This window comes from Ambystoma mexicanum, chromosome 4p (assembly GCF_040938575.1).
Source record: "Ambystoma mexicanum isolate Mex_15411 chromosome 4p, UKY_AmexF1_1, whole genome shotgun sequence".
Lineage (NCBI taxonomy): Eukaryota > Metazoa > Chordata > Amphibia > Caudata > Ambystomatidae > Ambystoma > Ambystoma mexicanum.
In genome coordinates, this window is record NC_090927.1 from 516,619,364 (window position 1) to 516,642,836 (window position 23,473).

General features: G+C 46.6%; 1 protein-coding gene across 2 annotated transcripts in view; it reads left to right on the forward strand.

Annotated features, from left to right (window-relative positions):
* The first annotated feature begins 9,155 nt into the window (after positions 1-9,155).
* MYT1L (myelin transcription factor 1 like) overlaps positions 9,156-23,473 on the forward strand; it is a 1,655,431-nt gene continuing 1,641,113 nt past the window's right edge. The window contains exon 1 of one of the 2 annotated variants that reach the window (XM_069606035.1): positions 9,156-9,648. The gene's annotated coding sequence lies outside the window, so the exon portion shown is untranslated. The remainder of the gene's footprint in view (positions 9,649-23,473) is intronic. The other variant, XM_069606050.1, reaches the window with a different exon arrangement.

Below are 23,473 nucleotides of genomic sequence, written 5' to 3' on the forward strand. Positions count from 1 at the left end.
AATATTTGGTTCACTGAAAGGGTTATCCCATCGAAGAACGGACATGGGAGCCCGTGAGACACATTCACGCCCCTCGACTCATTAGAAAGTTTCACAGACTGCATCCGGGCAAGCCTGGGGGCCCCCCATGTAGAAGGGGGCATACTGTCATGACTTCAGTCGGGCGGCGTTTCTTTTCTCTATGGAGACGCCATTAACTGTTCCACCACGTCTGACGGCCGTCTGAGAGCACTGCTCTAGTGTTTTTCCAAGATGGCCCCCGGCGTTTCTTACAGCCGGCTCACTGTGGCGTTCCTCGCCTTGCACCTTCACTGTGTTTTCCCGACTCGAAGGTAACGCTTGGTGTATCCCTCCTACGTGTGTTCCCTCCTGTGATGCTTCCCGTGTCCCGTCCTCCTTTTGTTTCTCTTTGGCTGTTCGCTCCGGTACAGCTCGTACTGGTCTCTCTCTCCCTCTCTTTCCGTTCCCTCTCCTCTCTGCCCTTCGGCTTGTCTTCCCTCGCCCATGCTTCTACACTCATATAAGCCTGGGCGCTAGATGTTGCATACCTCCTGGAGCTATTTGTGAGCCATTCGGGCTACTACAGGTGCACTTACCACAGCTGTTCTCCGATCCCTTCTATTGTACTGTTCTACGCTGAAGGATCGTTCGCCTGGACTTCTCATTGCCACTGACTCTTTCATCAGAACAATTGCTGCAGGGTTTTTTCTGCCCTTTTGGGCTTTTTCCCTGTTCAGGTGCCGGCTCCCGGGAGTCCCCGCTGTTCGTGTTCCCTAGTTACCCGACAGTGTGGCATCCCAGGGAGCTCGCCCCTACTTACGGCAAAAGAAGGAAGCAAGGAAGACTGATAAAGCGCAGACCCAAAGACGTCCTGGAAGAAGGCCGGAACTACAGGAAAGGTCCACAGTCGATTCAGGTGAGGAGGAAGGAGGGGATAGTTCAACCAACCCTGATATTCACGACAACTGCTGCAGTTTTGAATATATCAAAATGTTCCTTTTCAAAGTTTTCGCAAAGTCAGTATCTGCAGCATCCCATGTATTTTCCCATTCATTGGGCATTGTTAACAATATTACTGTTCTGAGTCACATTCTCCTTCAGCTTAAACCCCTTTCCATTTTGATAAAGTTGAGTGAGGCACATTCTCGCTCATTCACTATGTCTCATGTTGGAAATCACTGTTTTGTACTGTCTTTTATATTTCAATAGGACCCCACATCAGCCAGCTAGGCTCTCACAATAGGGGCCTAGCATGTCCTCTCCATCTCTGTCACTTTGGAGCTGGATGTTCGCCCCAATGTCCTCTGGGTACAGTATCTCTCTATGTTCCATGGGAGATGTTTAGGGAGGGATCTTGCTTCCTTCTTGGAGGTCCTGTCCTTCCTTCACTGGCGGAAGATGTAAGGCAGACTGTAACTTCAGCCATGGTCCAATGCTGAGTTCTTCTTGCTACTCTTTACGAAGTCTTCAGATGATCTGCCCAAAAGAGGTGATTGGCCCTTTTTTTAAAGCCAAATGGACCCGAGGGATTGGTGTTGGCTAAGCCTACCTTAATGAACCAATCCTGGGTCCCCACCAACTATCTCCTGTATGCATGAGATCATAACCAGAGTGTTTTGCAACAGAAAAGGTAAAGGGGTGAAAACATGTAATACTAAGTCCCACCCTTCTTCCTGTCTGTTGTGGATAAAAGTGTCTCTCTGGTCAATGTTGCTCTATGTGGTTCCTGATTAAAGCGGCAGGTCTCTCTTGAAGCTGCTACGGGACCAGACTTTCTGTCTCCATCAATCCACATGCTAGTACCTTCTAATTGAGTCTCCCTGCGTGGATTACTACTGTAGCACACAGTCCCAGACATGACATTTCCATGTCAATCGATACAAAAGGCGGGAGCTGGCTTCAGTTTGACACAGTGCATATCAAATGGTGTTGGGTTTTCATGTCTCCTTAGTTAAATTCTGCAGCCAGGCCCCATGTGGTCCTGTTTGAAGTACATTCTATTTGTATGTTAATTATGTTAATTGCTGCCACCATCTGCAGAGTTCATAAAAGGACAGGGTGGATCAATGGAGCCTTTGTTAGTTAATTAGGCTGGCCATAGCATTGTGGGGTGAAATAGCCCTAAAATACCATAACTACTGGCCGGAGTCAGTGGAGGAGATATGCCCCTCACCAAAAGGTCTGCAAATGAGTATGTGCAAAATGAGGCCCATGCCCAAACACGAAGGAGTAAATTTAGGCATTTAAGCCTAATGAGGCCTGAAAATGTTCCTTTCCACACATGAGGGGAAGACCTTGTGACACTTTTGAGAAAGATCCAGAAAGGCTGAGACCATCTTGGAAAAAACAGTGGCATCCAGCGTGTACATTTGTGTGCAAACTTGCACTGCAGAATTCAGTTTTTCCCTATGACCAAAAGCAATGCCTTCAAAGTCCCTTCTTTTGTAGTCAAGAGATGCTCCAGAAAATGGGGGCAAATGTATAATCAAGGAACTGTTCATGTGTGCAGGAGCCCATCATGAAAAGACATAATTCGCAAATCCACATGGAGTAATGTGAAACTGCCACAGAATGAAGGGTCACAGCTGGCACTTTCTGCAGCAAAATTGTAATTGTGCTTTCAAATGCCAACACTTGAAGTGTCCACATGTTCAGCTAAAGTCTTGTAAAATACATTGTGCTGCCTTTCCTGTGCGAGGGTGTTTACATATTGAAATTGTGCCATTGACATAGTTGATCAAGACAATGCTTGCAGGGGGGAAATACCAGAGTTTCACTTTAATTTCTGCTGTGGGCTCCTTAGGTGTGATACTGGCTGTGTCCAAGCCTAGTTGCTAAGGTGATGGCTTGAGGAATTCTCTGCTTTCCCAGTTTTACGACCGAAAGCACGTAAACCCATCATAAATTCTACCGTAGCTTGCAATTACCCCTTTGAAGTAGGAACAGCAATCCTTGAGATATCACAGTTCCACATGGCATAGGGTGGGGGCAGGATTATTGAGGCGGTTGATGCCCCATTGTACACAATGGTGAGATATGCTTTTCTTTGTGTAATATTCACAATATCTGTCCCAGAATATTCATGTGCTAATTTCTGGAAAGTTGTCCGCAAGCTGTATGTGGTCAACTGAAAATGATTTTGGTGACCCCAACTAAACAAAAGTTGTTTGAAACAAATTGATTGTGATTTCTGCGTAAGTATGACTATCATAAACATTTGAGAGAATGTGTAACAGGTGATGGGTATTCTGCTCATCCAATGCCTTATTTTTCAGTAACATAGTTTGGGTGGAAAAGAGGGAAAACTGTAGCTTCGCACCAATAGGTCCCACGGTCATCAATCAAGTGTGAGTTGACTGCCTGAAAAATATAGTATTTAGAAATGCTGCCATGGGTGACATTACATGATGAAAAAAGTTATTAATTGAAATGTGAGATTTCCAGGTACAAAATCCAGATCCAAACCCCCTGCCTGTGTCATATGATTGATGGGGTATCCTCCCCTGACTGCTCAAATCCCTACTACATTCTCTGAGCCTACTGGCTGGTAGATGCGGAGGGAACCCTTAACTACTGCCCAATCAGTTGTGTGAGGAGGAAGACACAACTGTGATGTCATCTGGTTTATAAATAGGTTACTCCTCCTCAACTGAGGATTCCCTCTACAAAATCCGAGGTGTGCAGCTGACTGAAAATCCGGAGCTATCCTTGCAGAAAATTGGGCCTAACCCTGGAAGTGAAGCAGGGTGCTGGAGTAGCTAATTGGGGGGATATGATATGATATGGCATTTATAATGCGCCTATACACAAGTGTTTCAAGGTGCGACGAGGCAAGGGAGGGGGAACAGAGGGAAGACAGACAACGATCTTACTAGGCCAGTTGTCATTCAGCTCGGCCTTGATTGACCCCTTTGATGGTCCCTGCAGTGAAGACCTGGCACCCTTGATGACCATAAAGTCAATAATTTTTTCTGCAAGTATAGACCCCCAGCCATAGATTAAACAAGTCCTATCTATTTATGCACTACCCTAGAGTGTCCCCATAATGAAAAATGTTCTATTCTATCTGTGAAATTTAGTCATTTTTCTATTGAAAAGTATTTTATTTGTCTATGCATTGTGGTAACTCTCCCATTGACAAGTACTGTGTTCATCTGTGCATTTAAGTCATTTTTCCTATGGCACAAAATCCTCCCTTGTTGACCTGTTGATTATAGTTCTCTTTCACCTGAAAAGTTCTTTCTTTGTTTGCATAGTTAAGTTATTTTCCTGTGGAAGAATCCTTTGCCAGTCCGTGCATTTTTGCCACTTCCAAATTAAGAACTCCTACTGTCTGTGTAGATCCTTAGTATAGTTGGCATAGTGAACCAATTCATTCCCCCATTGAAATTCACGGATCAAGATCATTGCAATTCAAAACCATCTTGATCCCAGTGCTTTCATTCATTGTTATAGTAATTGAAGTGTTGCTTCAAAAGAATTATTCCCATTATGAACTAAAACCGAATGTGTCTGTAAATTGTGTGTTTAAAAACAAATCCCTATTTGGATCTGTCATATTAAACCCAAACTGTTGTTCCCACTGTGAAAATCCACTTGCCCCTGTCATTTTCACTGAAAACCGTGGTTCCTATGTGCATTTCTCCTTGTTGAAAGTGTGTGTTTTATTTCCAGCCCCAGCCTAACTAAGTGTGAATTACAATTTCGTATTTCCAAAACTTTTTTTTCCTCCTTTAAAAAGTGATTTCCCAAGAGTATTTCCCTTCCTCTATCATGCTCTGAGCTCAGATTTGGTATAGCCGTTCCTTTGTTTTTCATGGTTTTTAGCTTGCCTGTCATTTCCAGTTCCAGCAAAATTTTTTGAGATTTGCAATTTTGTTTTTCTAAATCTTTCTTTTCACCTTTTAAAAATCATTTTTCCTACTCTATCATTCTTCCTCTACCATACCCGGATCACGGATTCAAATTATATTCCCTTTTATGTTGACTTTTATTTCTCATGTGCTGCCTGTGTTAAAATTGGATTTCATATGTGTGCAAGCCAGTCAGTTTTGAAGCCCTATTTGTTCTCTAGCGTAAGCAGCCCTACATACCCCTGTGAGCTGTCCATAGCAGTAGTATCAGATCATTCAAAACCCATTTTTTCCATTGTCCCAGGGTGGAGCGCTTAACCTTTGTGCAATAAGTTGAGGGAAATTATTTGGCTTTGCTTTTCACAACACAAATCTGGTGCGGTATTGAAGACCCTTTTAACCTGATTATGTTCTAGAAGCCTGTGCATTGTGTTGCCACAACATCGGTGGCTGCTGTCATATTTTTGTTCTGATTGAATATTAAAATAATAAATTAATAATTTATTCATTGACAACAGACCGGCCTGGTTCCTGGAATATTGAGAAAAGGGGTGCTGGTGGAGGTTGGGTGCGAGACGGGGTGGAGGCCTCCTCAAAAGCATTTGGTGTAATCAAAAGTGTTTATTTTGCGCCACCATCATTGCAGGAGTAGAAGGTCCCTGACTTGCTTGGGCTGCATAACATCTTGTGACAGCAGGAGGAAGGTTTGGCACTCCCACTTCTAAGATGTATTATGTACTCATCCTTTCAGATGGCAACTAAATATGACAGGGGTGCTGCACCTGTAGGCCGTGTCCACCCAGAGTACACGAGTCTATGTGTATGTCGTGCGGTGAGCATAGGAAAATGTGTGTGGATTAGCCCCACACATTTTCCAGAGGTTGATCTACCATCATTCAATTTCATATAACATTTCAGAAAAGCACTGCTGCGCGCACACCGGCTGTGCGGATGGTTGAATTCCTCATAGGTGGATAACCTACAAAGGGATTGTGGGAATAGCTCTGTTTTTTTTTATTTTACAAATTCAAAAAGTGTTGCTTCTGCATGAAATGAATGGGTAAGTGCATAATAGGAGCAACCATGCCATGCATTAGAATATTGCTGCCGCTGAAACATGGACATGTATTCTTTTCTTCAGTGCTTTACTTTCTAGATTAGGCGAGAGTGTATGTGAACAGTGTGCCGCTGCATCGTCTAAGTGGCAGAGTCGAGCAGTGGTTATGCCATGCTGAGGGTCTCAATGATTCATTCGGACGTTTCCTTAGACTGTGCAAGGAGCTGGCCTGGTGTTGGCAGACTGATGACTGCAAGTCACACAGGGCTGTGTAGATGTAATACATATCCATTGGAGCCAGACCAGGACAAGGTTAGGCGCTGTCAATACAATCAGCCACAAAAACATTGAAAGGACAGTAAAAGAGTGATGTGTTCGGGATTGCACCTGACATTAGGGATGGTCCTATGTTGCAAGTAATAACGCTCCTGTTCCCATTTGTTTTTTATTGGGGCGATGCTGTTAACAATAGAGAAGCATGCGAAATAGCCCTAAAAGTGTATTGCGTGTCTTCGATATAGCATGCATTGGCAGTAATGCAGAATTGATTTTTTGAAAACCAAACCTATAACAAGCATAAACTGTTTTAATGGAATGTATGTTGGGGTTCCTTCGTTACCAAACAATCGTAGTTGAATTTAAACATGATTTAGTTAGCACAAGAACATAGGGGATGCAAATGTGTGGGTGAAATTCCGAATGTGTACCGAAAACATGTTTCCTGTTTAGCCACGTTACAATGTAAGGATTTTGACAATGATAGGTTACCGTATTCATAGGAAATGTCTGCCCTGCCGGAGCACATTCGGTGTACTCTATGCTCGTTTTTTAAGATCACCTGACATGCCAGCACGCTGGGTATGATTGTGATAGCAGAGAAATGGGGAAGGCTTCTGTCACAGTCACTGAGCATGCAAAGCGTATCTGCGCTTTCTGACAGAACACCTCCCACGCCCTGATCCCGCATGTCAGCGGTTCCTGCGCACTCGGCTCGCTTGGCCTCTTGGGTGCGCGCCTGGGCCTCTCTAGTCTAGCATGATGCTTCATGCGGGTACTTCTGTAGCAGGCAACCCAGACACAAGTCCTGGTTCTTCTTCAGCCACGCACGCGCCCTGGAAAGCTTTCATTTTTATCAGGGCGAGGGAACACGGTGTCATTTTCCCTCTTCGGGCCCATCCCCCTCCTTGTTATTGTTATCAGGCTGCTGTGCAGCAGCGCCGTCCTTTTTTGCCCCGAACATCCGAGGCTCTGGCCAATAAACGGCGGGGCCGGGCCGACGTCATGGCACTCCTGACCCCGCCCCCGGCGCGCGGCTCAGGCTGCTGCTGCTGTTGCCCGCTGAGGGGAGCTGCCATTAGAGCAGCTCTATTGATTTCTGATTCACACTGCAGCACCGGGGCGCAGGCGCGGGGAGGGGGAGCCGCCCCGCCGAGGGAAGGAGCCAAGGAAATCAGGCTTCCTTTGTCTGCAAACCCAACGCTGCTGAGATTATAAAAATAGAGACGGAACAATGGGATGGGAACAAGTTTGATGATTGCTTGCCGGATGAAAAAATCTCCTTTCTTACAAGGAATACAATTAAAAAAAACGTTGACTTCCCCAGCCTAGTGCTAATAATGTCCGCTTATTTGAGTTGAGTGCACTTGTCTAATTGTTGGGTTCGCGAGCGCTTGGGGAATTGTGATCATGGACGAGGTCTGTTGCTTTTTTCTCTTCTGTGCTTGAGAGATTTTTTTTTTAATACGTGTTACAAATTCTAAGCACTTATTATACCGAGTCCAGGTTACTGTTGCGCTATTGTTTCATAATTGCGCCCCACCAGCTCCAACCTAACTAACACCTAACGTTGCATGGGTACCCTGCGTGGTTGCGGAGACACTGCAATGCGAGGAGATGTGTTCTCGAAACGTGTCTTACTGCGGTAGCCGGCCACGATTCCACTCCAGCAGACGCCGATACCGCCTGGCTTAAATAGCCCCTTGACATGCACTTTGCGCTGCGGGCTCTTGTCGGGGCGTGCGTTGCGGTGCAGTGCAGCACTGCGTGGGCGCGGGACGGCGCGCGGTGGGCACCGTGCGTGCGTGCCTTCGCGAGAGGCAGCTGTGTCCTTACAGTGAAGGGCAGCCGCCTGGCTTTGTCTGCAGATGCTGTCTGGGGCTGAGCATTCCTGCCAGACAGGCAGCCAGGCACAGCGCCTGGTCCGTCCAGACATGCGCCGTGCCATTTTCATTCTAATCAGTCTGCTCAGGATGGCTGCTGATTCATTTTGCGGGACGGACCCCTGGGAGCCAAGGTGGAAGCCTGAGGCGAGCAGCAATTGCATCAATGCAGTATTCCGGATCAGAGGGGGCGGGGGATGGGGTGGGAGGGGGCGGGCTGGGGTGAAGAACGAGCGAGGAGAGGGAGAGAGAGACCGAGACAGAGGGGCAGACAGATAGAGAGAGGGAGAGGAAAAGGAGGAGGGAGGCAGCAACTACGGCGTGGGGGTGGGCGTTCTGTCTCGCAACCATTTGCATTTCACTGTAGAGTGCATATTTAACATGGGGGGCTCAGCACAGAGACACAGACACAAGCATCCATGCCATCGCACCAAACAGAATGCACAAGCATGTCCGTGCGCGTCTTTGCTTCCAGTATGTAAAAGGTTCTAAGCGCCTATATATCTATACACACATATATATATATATACATGTGTGTGCATACATATGTACATATACACACACAGACACATTAATTTCCACAGCTCATAATGATATGCATGTGCAGTTCTACGCATATGCACACATGTCTGTGTGTGTTCACAGACACTCGGACACCCATAGACACATTGTCCCTTTCTCCCAGTCACATTCTTACACACAAGCTCTGGCAAACACACACAAGTTCCTGGGCACTTCCTGGCTCGCTCACATTGCTCATCCGCTGCAGGTGGGGCGACCCCCACTGCAAGGGGAGACCTCTTCCCGCACTGACCCCATAACTACTTGGGGTGGGATACCTGCTTGAGCCAGGGGCTTGGATTCGTGGGACTGACAAGCTTATTATTCAGTCAGCTTATTATTGATATGATTCTTCTCTTGGTTTCCATGGCCACCTTGTGAGAGACATTCCATTTTCTCTCTTCCATCATCATTATCTATGGGGCCATCTGTTGTGGAAAATGAATTCAGCCTCATTTGCATAACTGATAAGCTATTTTTTTTAATCTATTTAACAGAAGGTCATATGCCGGGGATTTAGAGCTGGTGAAAAAATGTGGAGAGGAAAAAAACCTGGGCGAGAGAGGATGAGTGGGAGTGCGTGCATCCGAGGCTGCGTGTGGAAGTACACGCGATCCCTTAGGCCTGCGAGCCTATAGTGCTGCATTTGTCATCCCTGCCAGGGCGACATTTCCCCCCTATGCCTCTGCACAGGCGAGAGAGCGCGCCAGCTTTTCCCTGCAGTCGCCCGGCTCCCCCCTGGTTTGTATCCCTGCTCGGTGGGCGCCTTGCCCCTGTACCCCCTCAGACGGGAGTGCGGGTTCTCCCGCCAATGGCCAGCCAAGGAGCAGGGCGAGAGTGGCAGCTTTTCGGCGGCACGCGGCGCCGCACTTGCGCTCTCTGAAAGTTGCTGCGAGGAGCTGCGCCGGGGCCAGTGGCATGCAGAGCAGCCGTGAACTTGAACTTGGCACTGATTAACTTTTCCCGCACGCTCGCTCGCTCGCGCCCGCCGGCGGAGGCTGCCTTCCCGGGCTCCTAGGTAGGTGCACGGCTTTTGTTTGGATAAGAGCGATAACCTGCAGCAGTTTCCCTTCATTTCGACGCGTTTGCCTCGGCTCGCGAGGAGTTGAAATGTGACTATTGTTTGGGGTTTTAGTCATGTGGGCAGTTGGGCTTTAAAGACAGAAAGCAGGTCTTGTGCGCCCATTTAAATAGAATTCTGTGCATATTTCGTAATATCTAAAGAATTGTATTTCAATGGAAAGACGAAACAGCCAGACGGCCGCGAGACAGCTGGCTTTTTTGTTGGTGCAGTTGATTACACACAGTGTGTTGGAAACTATTGTGAAGTGGAGCCAGCAGCTTTCGTGTGTGATGCCTTTTGAGTTACATTCGTTTAAAGCAGCCAAAGTCATTGACGGGCGCGAATACATTCTGAGTGCAATGGGCGTTTGAGGCTGTTATTGGTGTCTCTCAGCGGCAGTGCAGGCATGCTAGTACATATATGGGGCTGTACTACATGCTGGCATGTGCATCCAGGTCTTGGCAATTGTATAGGCATTCGACGACTACCAACTCCCGTGGCAAGCACACGCAATACTCGCATAACTTTTATCGTTGTGGGCTGTGGCATGGCTAAACCCGAGGATGGCTAGGTGTTGCTTTCAAAATGCCTTTTGTGCAAAGCGCCGATGATTCGTACGCGTGCTATGGTTCTGGTTGTTTTAGTTATGTTTTTAGGTCCCACTGGGCACTACATGGACACACACACACGTGACATGTGTTCCTGGCAGGGGTGCTGTGCTTCGACTGTGCACGCTCGGTGTAGACAGCATGGTCAGTCCAGCGCGCCGGGGCGCTACATATTAAAACTTCAGCTCCTTGGGGCGCACTAATGGCCCCCTCGCCAGCCACAGTTTACTTTGAAGCCGTGTGTGGCGCGGGCGCCACAGCCGCAGTGTTTGACTCGGCCACTAATCGCCCCCTCACCCCAGGACTTTTATATTTCGCGGGCAATTGCGTGTGTATTTTGCCATACTAGCATGCCAGCCATGAACATACGAGAGGTGTGCGTGGCTCTTGTGAAGATCGCCTTTCAACCTTTTCTTTTCAGGGCTGATCAGGAATGGCCCACAGGTGTTACGTAAGCAAGGTGTTGTTGTTCATTCGTAACAAATACAATAAAAAGAAACGCTGTCGCAGCCACTGGCCATATCAACATGCGATTACATCCATGTCGCCATGATTATTATTTTTCTAATTACATGCTTGCAATATGAAAATAATTATCAGTACAGTTGTTACTGGCGCCCTTTAGCCACTTCCTCAGGCGAGTGCATTTTGGTACATATTTGTTTGTGTGTTTATTTGCATTGCAAAGACTCCAGCAAAAGTTTTTCTTTTTTGTTTAAGATAAAAACAGAGGCATCACTGAAGCTCCTTACCCTCTCTCTCTCTTTTCCTGCCCAAATCGGTAATTGCCAGGCTCGGAAGCCTCCTTTCGCTTTCTGACATTTGACTGCTGCTGATTCGCCGATGAATCTCATTAAAGGGAATTTGCAGGGCTTTTGGGCTGGCTGTCATTGTTCGGCAGACAGCTCTCGGCCGCCCTCGCCGCCTCTGCGGTGCTGGGGGTTTCACTCCAGTGAGCCGCCGGGCGGTGCGGGAGCGAGGCGTGTGCGCCGTTCAGCACCGGGAGCTGTCCACCGCCCGGAGCCTTGCGCGAAGCCCTGGCCCGGCTGCGCGCCGCTCATCTGGCGGGGGCAGCTTCTGCAAATGGCGGTGCCGTGCTGAAGAAATGGCACTCACCTGGGAGGATGCCTGGAGGGCCGGCAGGCTGCATAGTATCTGCACCCGGTTCTCCCTAACTCCACTAGCCAGTGCTACCAGTCATTAGAAGTTATTGACAGCTGACTAGTTATGTAATAACACATCCTGCTTAGCTATTATCTGCACACAATAACTCTCAGAGCAGAACCCAACTCCTTCATGGTGCCCGTTGTCCAGTGGAATACAGAAACACTTTTTTTTTTATCAGCCTCCCCCCTCTCCCCACTTTCGTGCAGCACATGTACATTTCCTGCACACGGCGCATGTCCAGTCTGGAAGCGAGGGCATCACCCCTTGATGCCCGCGGCGCCCGCATGACGGGACTGGAGCTGATCTTGACATGTGCCCTCCTCGCAGTGCAGTGGTGCGGATTTGGAGTCAAGTCAGGTTTCACGTCGCCCATTGCGCCCCTTTGTTCTTTAGGATGAGCTACGGCGGCACACACTGTGCCATGCGAGGAGCTTTGTCCAATCCCCACTCCAGCAGCACCCATTGCGTTGCGGCAGCCGGCCCCACTGAAGTTGATTTCGCCCCGTTGTTTGCATATTTCATGAGGAAACGAATGCCCCCACACCCCCCCCACACGCGCGGTATATGTGCCCTTCTGGGAAGTTGTTTGCCAGACCTTCACCTGCACGGGGTAGCAGGCAGGATAGGCGCCGTGCACACATAAACATGTATTAGAGTTGGGCTTTGCCACTTTGGCGACATTGTTTACACACCCGAAAAAGAAACTAGCATGGCTGGAACTAACAATACCGAGATACTTGAAGCTAATTTGGGACCCCTACTTGCCCCAAAAACGATTTAGCAATACCAGTGTTCATTGTATGAAATAACTTGTATACGGAAAGTAGGCTTCCCGGAAATAGCGTGCATTTCCTGTTGGGAGAATAGGCTCCCCCTAATGACACTGGCTATGCCGCCAGCAATGCGCTAACACACGACGGACGTTCATCCCAATCATTAGCAGCGCTGCATCCTATGCACCCGTGAAGTCTTTCACCCCGCCCCCAAGCCTAGCAGAGAGCAGACACAGCACTCACAGGGGCACGCAGCTCCCAGACACCCCCTCCCGCCCAGCCTTAGACAGACACCCCCTCATTACCCGATGCCCACATGCAGCAGAGAAACACGCGCACGCGCGCGCGCACACCCCCCACCCCCCCTCTCTCTTTCTCCCTCTCTCTGCAGCTCGCAGGCAGATAGACTCGGCTCTGCCTCTCTCGTGCTGTTCACTTATATTCAATACGCCTTCCTGCTCGAGCCCGTTCCCGCTCCCCCTCCCCCTGTGCTTCTTATTTCGAAAACGTCCAGGCTGCTTCACCTGTCCCCCATCTTCCGTCGCTCTGTGTGTAACCCCGCATTGATGTATATATAACCTGGGATTATATTTTAAGGACAGCTTCCCTGTGGGAATTGGGCGACAGGGGTGTTTTGGGTCCTTTACTTTGAGATTAGCCGATTTATTTATGCGCGATAACGCGTGTATAGTAGGTGAATGGAGTCCTTTTTCTAAACACCAGGCATACGCCATCGCAGCTCCACTTGAAAGATGTCTACTTCTTTGTTTCCTTGTGCATTGATGGCCTCGTTTAGGAGTGCGATTAAAGGGAGCCCGTGTACCCGACGCGCGCTCCCGTGCGCACCGGCGTCTCTTCAGCACCTTGGCCAGGGTTCCTATCTCGCCTGGACGCGTCCTGGATCCGACGCGGGGCCCCGCAGACGGCGCTCTCCTCTGACTGCAGCGCCGCTGCTTCTCCTCGCAAAGATGCCTGGGGAGACAGGCGCCACATCTGGAGCAGCCATTGGGCGCCAGGTCTCCCCAGGACAAGGCTGTGCTGCGCGCAGGAGAGGGGGGGGGGGCACGGTTCCTCTTATTTCTCGTGTTCCATTTCTGTCAGCAGCAGCCTTCAGATGGCAGGGTGACATGTCAACACAAATCCAAGGTGTGAGGCGCCCACACAAGGCAGATCTCGCGTGTTATTTATTGGAAGGGCGAGGGTAGCTTTAGGGCCAAGGAAAGCCGAGGAAGACGTCAGCAGGGTGGACATTACGCACGCGTCTCCTAAAGCAGGCCAGGGGCTGGTGGTACACAGCTAGAACCCGCTGTACGCCTGGGACACGCTGTGCTCGCAGGCAATGGCAGAGAGGGCCGTGTGATTGCAGCCCTGAACTACGTTACCCGCTTTCTACCCCCATGGATTTGTAGCTTCTGCATCACACTGGCCAGCGTCCTGGACTAATTGGAAGGCCGCCTCGCCTCCAGACATGTCACGGTGACAGGTTGCCCTTCCCTGTCATGGTGTAGACGTCCCCACGTCCGCCCCTCCCTTCCCCAATATGAGCCACCCCGTGACGTCACAAGTTCAAGGCAATCAGAGGAGGAAGGGCCGAGTGAACGACCAAGCTCCGGGCACGTGCAATATTTCTCACGTTACCGCGCGCGCCTGTTATCGCCTTCCCAGCAGAACACTGACAGCTCGAGGCTGCGAGATTTAAAGGGAAAACCGCCCCTTTCTGCAGAGTTGGCCCTGCAGGGGAGTGGGGGAATGTGCTTTCTTTGGAACTGCACCGCAGTATTAGCAGGGTTTGTTGTACAATCGCGTTCAGCCAACCTCAAGATTGTTTCGGGTTAGTACCAGTGGCGTCTCCAGGAATCAAATTAAGGGCGAGGGGCACAGAGGGGGCCACAGAAAAAAACGTGGGGGGCCGCCTATAAAAGGGCAATGGGTATGCTTTTCCCAAATTGATGCAGGCAAAAGTAGTCCAAAGTTGCCTTGGGGAGGTAAAAATCGTGCATTTATACAGCAAGCAATTCTGTTGGAAGCACATTCAAAATGATAATACTTCTGACGCCAGGGAATCAACTGTAAGGAGAATGATATGTGATATGTTATGATAGGTTATTTATAACATGCTTATTACCCAGAGGTTTCTAAGTGTGTACCCAGGGATCGAACCTGTGTTGCTCCGGGTGGTCTTGCTTCCAAGGCGAGCACATTGCCGTTAGGCTACCCTCCCGAGACAATGCCATGCGTAGGTCAGTAGAAATTACACTAGTTTTGATATTGATCCAGGAGTACAGTGCACAGCATTGGGTTTGGATGTGCCGAAATATAAAGAAACGGAATTAGTTAAAAGTGTTAGCACCCAATGTCACATTATTTCAAAGTCCCGGGAGGATAGCTCAGCAGCATCGTGCTCGCCTTGGAAACAAGATGATTCAACACAGGTTCGATCCCCGGGTCCGTGCTTAAAAAACCTCTGGGTATTAAGCACGTTATAAATACGCAACTAAGAGTCGTATTCCTGTAACAGCACCTCAGGCTGTGTGAGTGCTTTTAAAAAAAATGCACAAAAAAAAATGTACACTGTTGTGTTTATCAAATACTGCAGGATGCTTTCAACTAAGTGACTTGTGGTGCTGAGTTACGGGCAGTTGCTGATAAAGTACCGACCTGCCTAATGCAATGTTTACATTTCCTCATGGTTCTCTTAAATATCGCAATGTGCCAGCCTGTCAGTTAAGCATAATACTCAGTCACAGTCAAAATAATTCCAGTTTACAGCAGTGCCATGCCAGCCTTGCCCAAGCCTGCCCGTGTATGACATGTTCTGATGTAAATGATATCACATGCCTATACAGGCACCATATGTCTTCCGAATATACTTGCAATGTACCATTTTATAGCATCCAGTGAAAATGTAGCCAACACAAATGTAGTCAGGGAAAGAGTCGTGGTGTAAATACCTCTGCAGTGAAAAAGATGCCAATAAATGCAGCTGTAAAGTGGTCAGAATGTAGTGCAGCTAGTGGTTAGCGGGCTTGTGATTGCCTGGTTTAGGGTTAGGCTAGGTGGTAGGGTAAGGATAGGGTTTAGGGTGGGCATTAGGGTTAGAGTGAAGATGTTGGAGTTTAGTTAGGGTAGATTAATTGACAGCGTTTAAGGGTATGAGTTATGGTAAAGATAGGACTAATAGGGTAATAGTTTGCGTACGTGTTGAAGAAAGGGATACAGGGTTGAAAAAAGCTGGTGATGTTGGCATAGGATAGCGTGAGGATATACCTAGTGGTTAGGGTAAAGTAAGCTTTAGGATAAGTGTTAGAGTTCCAGTTAGGATAGTATTACGCCAAGGACTTGGGTCAGTGCAAGGGCTATGTACTTTGCCGCAAGCTGGTGATGGGGTTGGACATAGGTTCACTGTTCATTTGATATTTATTTTGCATTGAGAAATATGCTAATAAAATGCTCTGGCGCATCAAAGGGTTTTCGTTCTGTAAGAGTTCAATGTAGAATAAGGGTTCTAATTAGAGGTAGGGAGAAGTTTAGGAATTGAACTACAGTGATTGTTGAGTTTTCGTTGGAGGGTTGGGTTATATTTAGGGTCGCAGCCTTGCACTGTTGTGTATCTAAAAATAGCTTTTTTGGCAACCTCATTGCTGAAAACATTTTCACACTTTGCGTTGCTGGTATTGAATGACTACATTTTTTTAAACTATTTTTTGCTGACCACATTTTCACATGTTCCTGTAGATATTTTCACATAGAACCCATTTGACGTGTCCTTTCCAATGTCCACAACTGTAGTGGTTTGCTCCAGTGATAGACGCGGCTCTATACATTGCGGCTCCACCTTTTACTGCAGCATCCCGTTTTTAGTTTGTTGAGACCCACGGTTATAGTGTTAGCCATGTTTGAAAAACAAATTGCCATTTTCCTGCAATTGTAATGTGCACATTTATGATGCAGAGTCATTCTCCTGCAATACACTGTTCTGTTTTATTGGTAGTACCTGACTGATTTGCATTTGGCTGGACCTATTTTGTAATGGCGCAGACCGGCCAAAAAAACAATTTTGTGGATGGTTGCCCAGAGCAATGCCAGTGGTTCAGCTTGCTTCAAAACCTTCCACCCATTACTTTTGGGGTTATAGTTTGTCTCACTATGTGAGAGAGGGTATGCCCAGACGGGGATCCCTTGCTCGCTGCGCCATAGGAAACCAAACTCCACCTCACTGAGGAGGCCCAACAAGGCCGAAACATTTCTGGGGTTGCTTGTGTTTCTGTGCAGAGGGCACCTGGCCTAGTATGTCGGGTAGGTTTGCTCCCATTGGTGGTAGTACCTGACTGATTTGCATATGGCTGGTCCCCTTTTGCAATGGCGCAGACGGGCTAAAACGGTGGTGTGGAAGGTTGCCGAAAGCAGTGCCAGTGGTTCAGATTCTTTCAAAACATTCCACCCATCACTTTTTTGGTTTCTGTTTTATTGGTATCCAGTGCAAATATTGACAGACACAATGTCGCGAGGGGGTGACATTTACTCACATTTGCACACTGAATTAAACAAACACCTATCCGAGAATATTCTAGGACAGGAGTTTAGAATAGTAAATAATACCAGTCCTATAATATTAAGGGACTTTGTTTTAGGGTTCAGGAAAAAAAGGCACCACCCTGACAATATTTTGCAGGCGACATTTTCACATGGAACCGTTTTAGCATTTATAATCAGACTATGGTCTGGTGAACTCCCAGACAACTAACGCACTTAAGAGACCATGAGAGTGGCAGTTAGGTGCTACACAAATTTGTGTCAAATGGCACAATGCTGCAGAAAGAGACTTTCAAACTCCAGAGCTGTTACTACGCTGACAATGGTGCATGCTGGGTAAATGGCTACCAAAGCCCAAAACAGTTCTTTGTTTTCCAACGTGATATACTCAGAGGCCAGAACCACCCTGTTTTTGTATTGTTGTATTCTGGGAAAGAGAGTCTTAAGACCAGAGTTAGTCTCTGTTTCTCAAAATTGCATGATGGGAAAGAGAGTGGCAGAGCACAGGACTGTTTTATTTTTAACAACGTTGAATTCTGGGAAAGCAAGTCTCAGAGCCTAGAGCTGTTCTTTGTGCAACAACGCTGCATGCTGGGAAAGAGAGTCTCCATACCCAGAATAGTTCTTTGTATAAGAACACAGTATGTTGTGGAAAGAACGTCTTAAGTCAGCCCCACACGCAAAGTGAACTGCCACACATATGACATTGCACTCAATGAAAATGACTCTTAAAGCATTCAGAAAACATCAAAAGGCTGTGTTTAAAGTACTCAAGCCGATTACAGAGTTGACTCTTAGACAAGAAAACACCAAAAAGCCAGAAGAACCAGCTGCAAGAGGGACTACAGTTAGGTATAACATTTCAGTTGACTAGTCCGTCCTTCATTCTCGTTAATTCTGGCACAAGGAGTGTCATTTTCGAATTTGGTAACAATAAACATGTGTCTGACGTGCCAGCTTACCCCTACTACACCTCGGCGGGGAGCAGGCCCAATACAAACACACCTGCTATGTTATAACAGCAATACTGCAGATATAATGCTCTCTCAACCCCAACATGAGCAGTGCTCAAAACACATGTTGCAGTATTTCTTGCAGGGAGTTAGTCCATAGAAATATGTGTCACAATGTTCATGAACCTGTCTATGTTGAATTGAGTTAAACTCCTTCCAGTCCTAGGTACAATTTTGTTAGAAGCTGGTTGCATCGATTTGAAACAAAAGAGAGAGTATCCTAGCCAGGTGGGGCACACAGGGGGGTGGGGGGGGCCCGGATTTCAGAGGGGGGCTGGCCCCACCCTAGCAACACCACTTGTTAGTACCAGTCGGTGTAAGAGGTGCAAAATCAATTATAATATTGTGCAGTTCAGTCACCAACACTTCCAATATGGCTGTTGGGAGCAAATAGAGTATTATACGATATTTAACATTAAAACGAATTTGACCATATTACATACACTACGACACCAAAATACATCCAACACGTACAAAGAGCCTCCAGAATGCCTGAATGGCACGTTACGGGCCTGATTCAGAGAGCGTTTTCCCATGGGGTTGCCCCATAATATAACGCTTCTGTTAACAAGTCCCTCAATGTTTGTCTATTGTTGTTGCCCAAACACTAGTGTTTTACAAACCCACAATTTACTAATACAATTCCACGTCTGTTAATTATGGAATCGACATCATGGCCCTGACATTTAGCCCCATGTACTGTGGCTTCTCAATACATGCAACACCAATGCATACATGCTTGCTTACATGCTTTATGTAGCCCCATCGTGCCATCCCGAGGTCCTGGTGACATTCAGTGTTTTGTATCATGGTTTATTCTTAGGTTGCGCAGGTCCTGGCATGTTATGCACCATGGAGTGACTGTATGACAATAATGCGAGAAAGATCAAGGGGGAGCTGACATGACTTCTTCTCTGGATAGTTGCCCCCTAAGGAGGTCCCCGCTCACACCTGCGCTCTCTCTGCCAGACAAGCGGACAATAGATATTCGCATACTCGCCCCATCCCACCCAGAAGGTCAGTCCAGCCCTGCGAAGCCGATCAATGAGACACGTGTGTGCCTCCTGGGGTTCTGCCATCTGTGGGATGCAGCTGAGGTGCAGGTGTCTGCTCGGGTTCCATTCATTGTAAGGGGGGGAGAGTGTCTCCTCCCATAGGATAGTGTTTTCCCACCCCGAACCCCTTCTTATCCTTTAACTGCTCATTTCCCTTTGGTGTGACATGTTCGATATTTATTCTGTATTGTCTACTATCAGACTAGTTGGAATATCAGGCTAGTTGGAATGTCAGGGGTAGCCTGGAACATCTTTTTAGGCTACTTCTGAAACCAGAATGACCTTTCAACAACAATGCCTCTGGCAATCACAGTTGTGGCAAAGAGTGCTCAAACATTTCCTTGATGACGATACCAGCATTCATATGAATAGGAATTCAAATCAAGGGGCCTCTTACCTTTTCAGATGCTTTTTAGTTCACCTGTCAGGGTGAGGGGTGGGGCTTAGGTCCCAGTTACAAGCCAAAATTATAGCAATGTCAGGAATAGCAGGGGGATGTAATGTGAGGAGGGACACACAGCTTGTGGATGTAATTTGCGTATTTACCCACCCATTGACAGTCCTTGACCATGCTTCTCCATATGTCCATTCCCACCCACTACATGCCCCGCCTCGCCCGAACACTCTTTGAGCTAGCTCTATTTATCAGAAACATAAACTACTGTGCTATAGTAGGGCCTGTCAGTGTTATTTCAAGTCATTCTCCTGAGACAATGTGCACTACTGGTGAAACGAACACCAATTCAGCCAATTGAATTATAAGCAGTATGTTTGTTCTTGTATCTGTTACTTGTACTAAAGACCGGTTAAAACAAGAATTGGCAAAGTCAACTATTTTGGCTTATGTATAGGCATTAGATAGGTGCGAAAGAATGCAATCTGCACTGGTAGGCAATCCCAACCATTATTGATTTTCATAACGCAAAATGATGCAGGCAGTTCTGCCTCAGAAAGTGAGCTCTGCTAATCAGGTTCAGTTTCATAACACTCCATGCTGAAAAGTGTAGTGCAGACATGGAATTCTGCTGGGATTGTCTGATGCCACTACTCCAACTGCTCTGCAGTTTCTCAACATGGATTCCTGCAAACAGCCGGTTGGAACCCAAAGTTTCAGGACAACTGTAATACACATTTTATTTAATTGTCTATCCCCAAGGCCTGGTGGCATTTTAATTAATCAATACATGTGAGCCATATATGGCTTACCATGGTAGCCTGTGGAAACATACGGATGTACTGGACACAACCCCTCCTCCTAGTTCACATAGACTCAGTGAACTGTGAGAATTTTGTGAACCACTGTCCGGGCCTCAGTTTCATCCACAACAAACCATCTAGTTCTAGACCTAGAAGCCCCTTTGCTCTCTCCAGGAAACGTGTCACCATCCCAAGAGAACAGGACATATATAGAACAGCACATATATACCCAAGGCGGTAAGGAGGGGACCTGAGCTTCAATGGGAAAAACACCTCAGAACAATGGAGAAGACATACCAGAGAGTTAATCACTGGAATCTCTGATGTAAGGAAGTGAGGGGGGAAGGAGGAGTTAGACTATTCCATCTAGGAGGGAAGTAATAGTCCGGAGAAAGATTCTCTTGGGCCAAAGACATTTCCTGTGACAATCTGACTACTTCCCCACAGGAGTACAGAGAGGAGTAGTGGCTAAACCGCCTACCGAGCCCTCATACGACTACAACCCAACAGTGATCCCAGTCATAAATATAAAACAAGCACATATACCTCCTTTACCTTTTGTTAATGACATTTGTGATGTCATCTTTGATGTCCTGGGTGTTAGTGTTAGCAGTGCACAGTGGCGCGAGGTATGGTTGCTTATCTTACCATAACTGTCGAATTTCAGGGGTTTTTCAGTTTTACTTTGAACCATACGTCCCTTTAACAAAGTTTTTTACTGAATTTGATAGGTTTTTATTAGCGCAACTTAACCATAACGTCCCTTTAACAAAGTTTTTTTACTGAATTTCATAGGTTTTTATTAGCGCAACTTAACCATAACGTCCCGTTAACAAAGTTTTTTTACTGAATTTCATAGGTTTTTAGTAGCGCAAGTTAACCATAAACTCCCTTTAACAAACTTTTTTCATTAGCACGCAGACAATATACAAAGATGGAGTGTAAAAAGCAATTTCTCAGGGATGGCTTTACACAGAATGTTGCAAAGTAAGAATTTATGCTTGTTGACAGTGAAGGTCAGCTGCTTCCATTTTTTGCTCGCGGGCCGGAGTGGCCCACCACTCGCACTATAAGGTTCTATTGTTTTTTGACCTTGACAGACAGGGATCGTGCCAAAAGACTTCTTTTGAAGGAGGGGTGCAAAAACGTAAGGGACGATAAGGATGAAATTTCTGAAACGAAACCGCTTTTATATGTTATATCACTATGAGAAAGATCGTTGGCACAGACGGAGTCGTATTTAGGGACTGCATTACGCATAGACAATGGAAAATGCCAATATAATGTAAGTAACCCTTTAAATTATTTTATACCGGAATATAATAACAATAGCGTGGCGTTAAAGCCCGGTTAAGTTGTACTTGTTCGTTCAATGTGGCATATTGTTTTGTACCGCGCACTATCACCATCGAAGTGGTCCGCTGGCGCTCAGATGGCTCTGAAAAAGGCACAGGATAGAGGGTGGGTTAGTGGGAATAAGTTAACATACTCCGTTGCACTATCCTCGTTAGCAAATAGTTTCACGCCCTAATAAATAACATGAATATTTTTAATGAAGATCGGCTCGTGAGACTAATTTATGTTTTTAAAACAGGTACATCCTTCCCTACTGTCAATGCCACGATTTTCAGACCCCGGCCGACGCATTTTTTAACTGCCAGGTGCAGCTCCTAGTAAACACCTTCATGACCCTCACCATTTTATGGGACAATCGCCAAGGACCAATATGCCCTTACGCGGTACTAGCGGCTAGAAGCAACATACCAACCGTTATGGTGGTCTAATGCCTCATTGTTGGAACAGCCTTCCGATTATCAGTGCGACCACAGTCCTTCTTTTATCATAAACCAACACCCTGTGTAACGCAAAGGAACAGCACGTGACTCAAGATGAACTTTTGCAGATCGACAGCAAAGACAAATGCAAATCGCTGAATATTCTCTAAACATTTGATGTCAAATAAATGTACTTTACGAAATGTACAATCTTGCTGTTTGCTTTTAAATCACAGTTTCATATTCCGAATTGTGGCATGCTGTTTTGTAAGATGATCTGTGTTGTTTTCCGGATTCTGTATGAAGTCGCGTAGGAGCAGTGTTGGCAACTCCTTAGTAAGAAAAGTAGCTATTGGCCATCATAAAAGTAGCTAGAAGTAGCTAAATGACATTATAACCTAATTTGCATAATTCACCAGGTGCATGATGGGTGATTGCCGAGGGCATGGTTGTTATAGCCTCTCAATGAGCTCACCCCTTTTTTGTAATGAAAGTCACGAATGCACAGATGCAAACACATTACATCCATATGCATACATTCACATGCAAATGCCCTAGTATTTAAATAAACCCCACAATGATTAGGTTGTTCTGTTGTCGCTTCTTAAACATGTACTGCCATTTTTAATATGCTAGTATTTTATAATCCATAATGCCTCGTTGTTGGAACAGCCTTCCGATTATCAGTGCTACCATAGTGCTTCTTTTATCATAAACCAACACCCTTTGTAGCGCAAAGGAACAGCGCGTGAGTCAAGATGAACTTTTGCGGATCAACAGCAAAGACAAATGCAAATCGCTGAATATTCTCTAAACATTTGATGTCCAATAAATGTACTTTACGAAATGTACAATCTTGCTGTTTGCTTTTAAATCACAGTTTCATATTCCGAATTGTGGCGCGCTGTGTTGTGAGATGATGTGTGTTGTTTTCCGGGTTCTGTGTAAAGTCGCGTAGGACTGGAGAAGACTGGGCGCGTTTGGCTACGCACCCTGTAACGTCATGGAGAGAGGTGGGGAATATGAATGCTTTGATAATGTCAGGCTTAGGGGCGGGAGATATGACTTAGTGTCGCAAAAACAGGTCAGCCAGGTCAATGGGGCAAGTGATAGGATTATCACATAATGTCGGCGCACAGCAGCCTGATTTATCGTTTGTTTAGTGGACAAAAAGTCGGGTAAAGCCCATAGGAAATTGTAATGTCAGCGGACATAAGGAGGGTTCTTAGAACACTTTCAACCTGACAACGAACAATACGAACAGCGTTCTCAGAACACCCCCATTTTGTTTAATTGCAAACATTTCAGCAACGCAAGTGTTCTTAGAACACATTCAACTTGCCAGAGTACAATACGGACAGCGTCCTCAGGACACCCCCATTTTGTTTATGTACCAACATTTAAGGACACAGCGAGTGTTCTTAGCTCAATTTTAGCTTGCTTACGAACAAAACGGACACATACTCCGTCCTCGGAACACACCACGATTTAGTTTATATAGAAAATTTCAGAACAGCCGTGTTGTCCGCAGACAAATCGAACACAACAAAAGCGTCTAGCACATAAAAAAAACAGAACATTGAACCTATCTCTTACTCCCCCACCCTCTCCAAACACTCGTACACACCAACACACTCCACTAAATACAATGTTTAATCC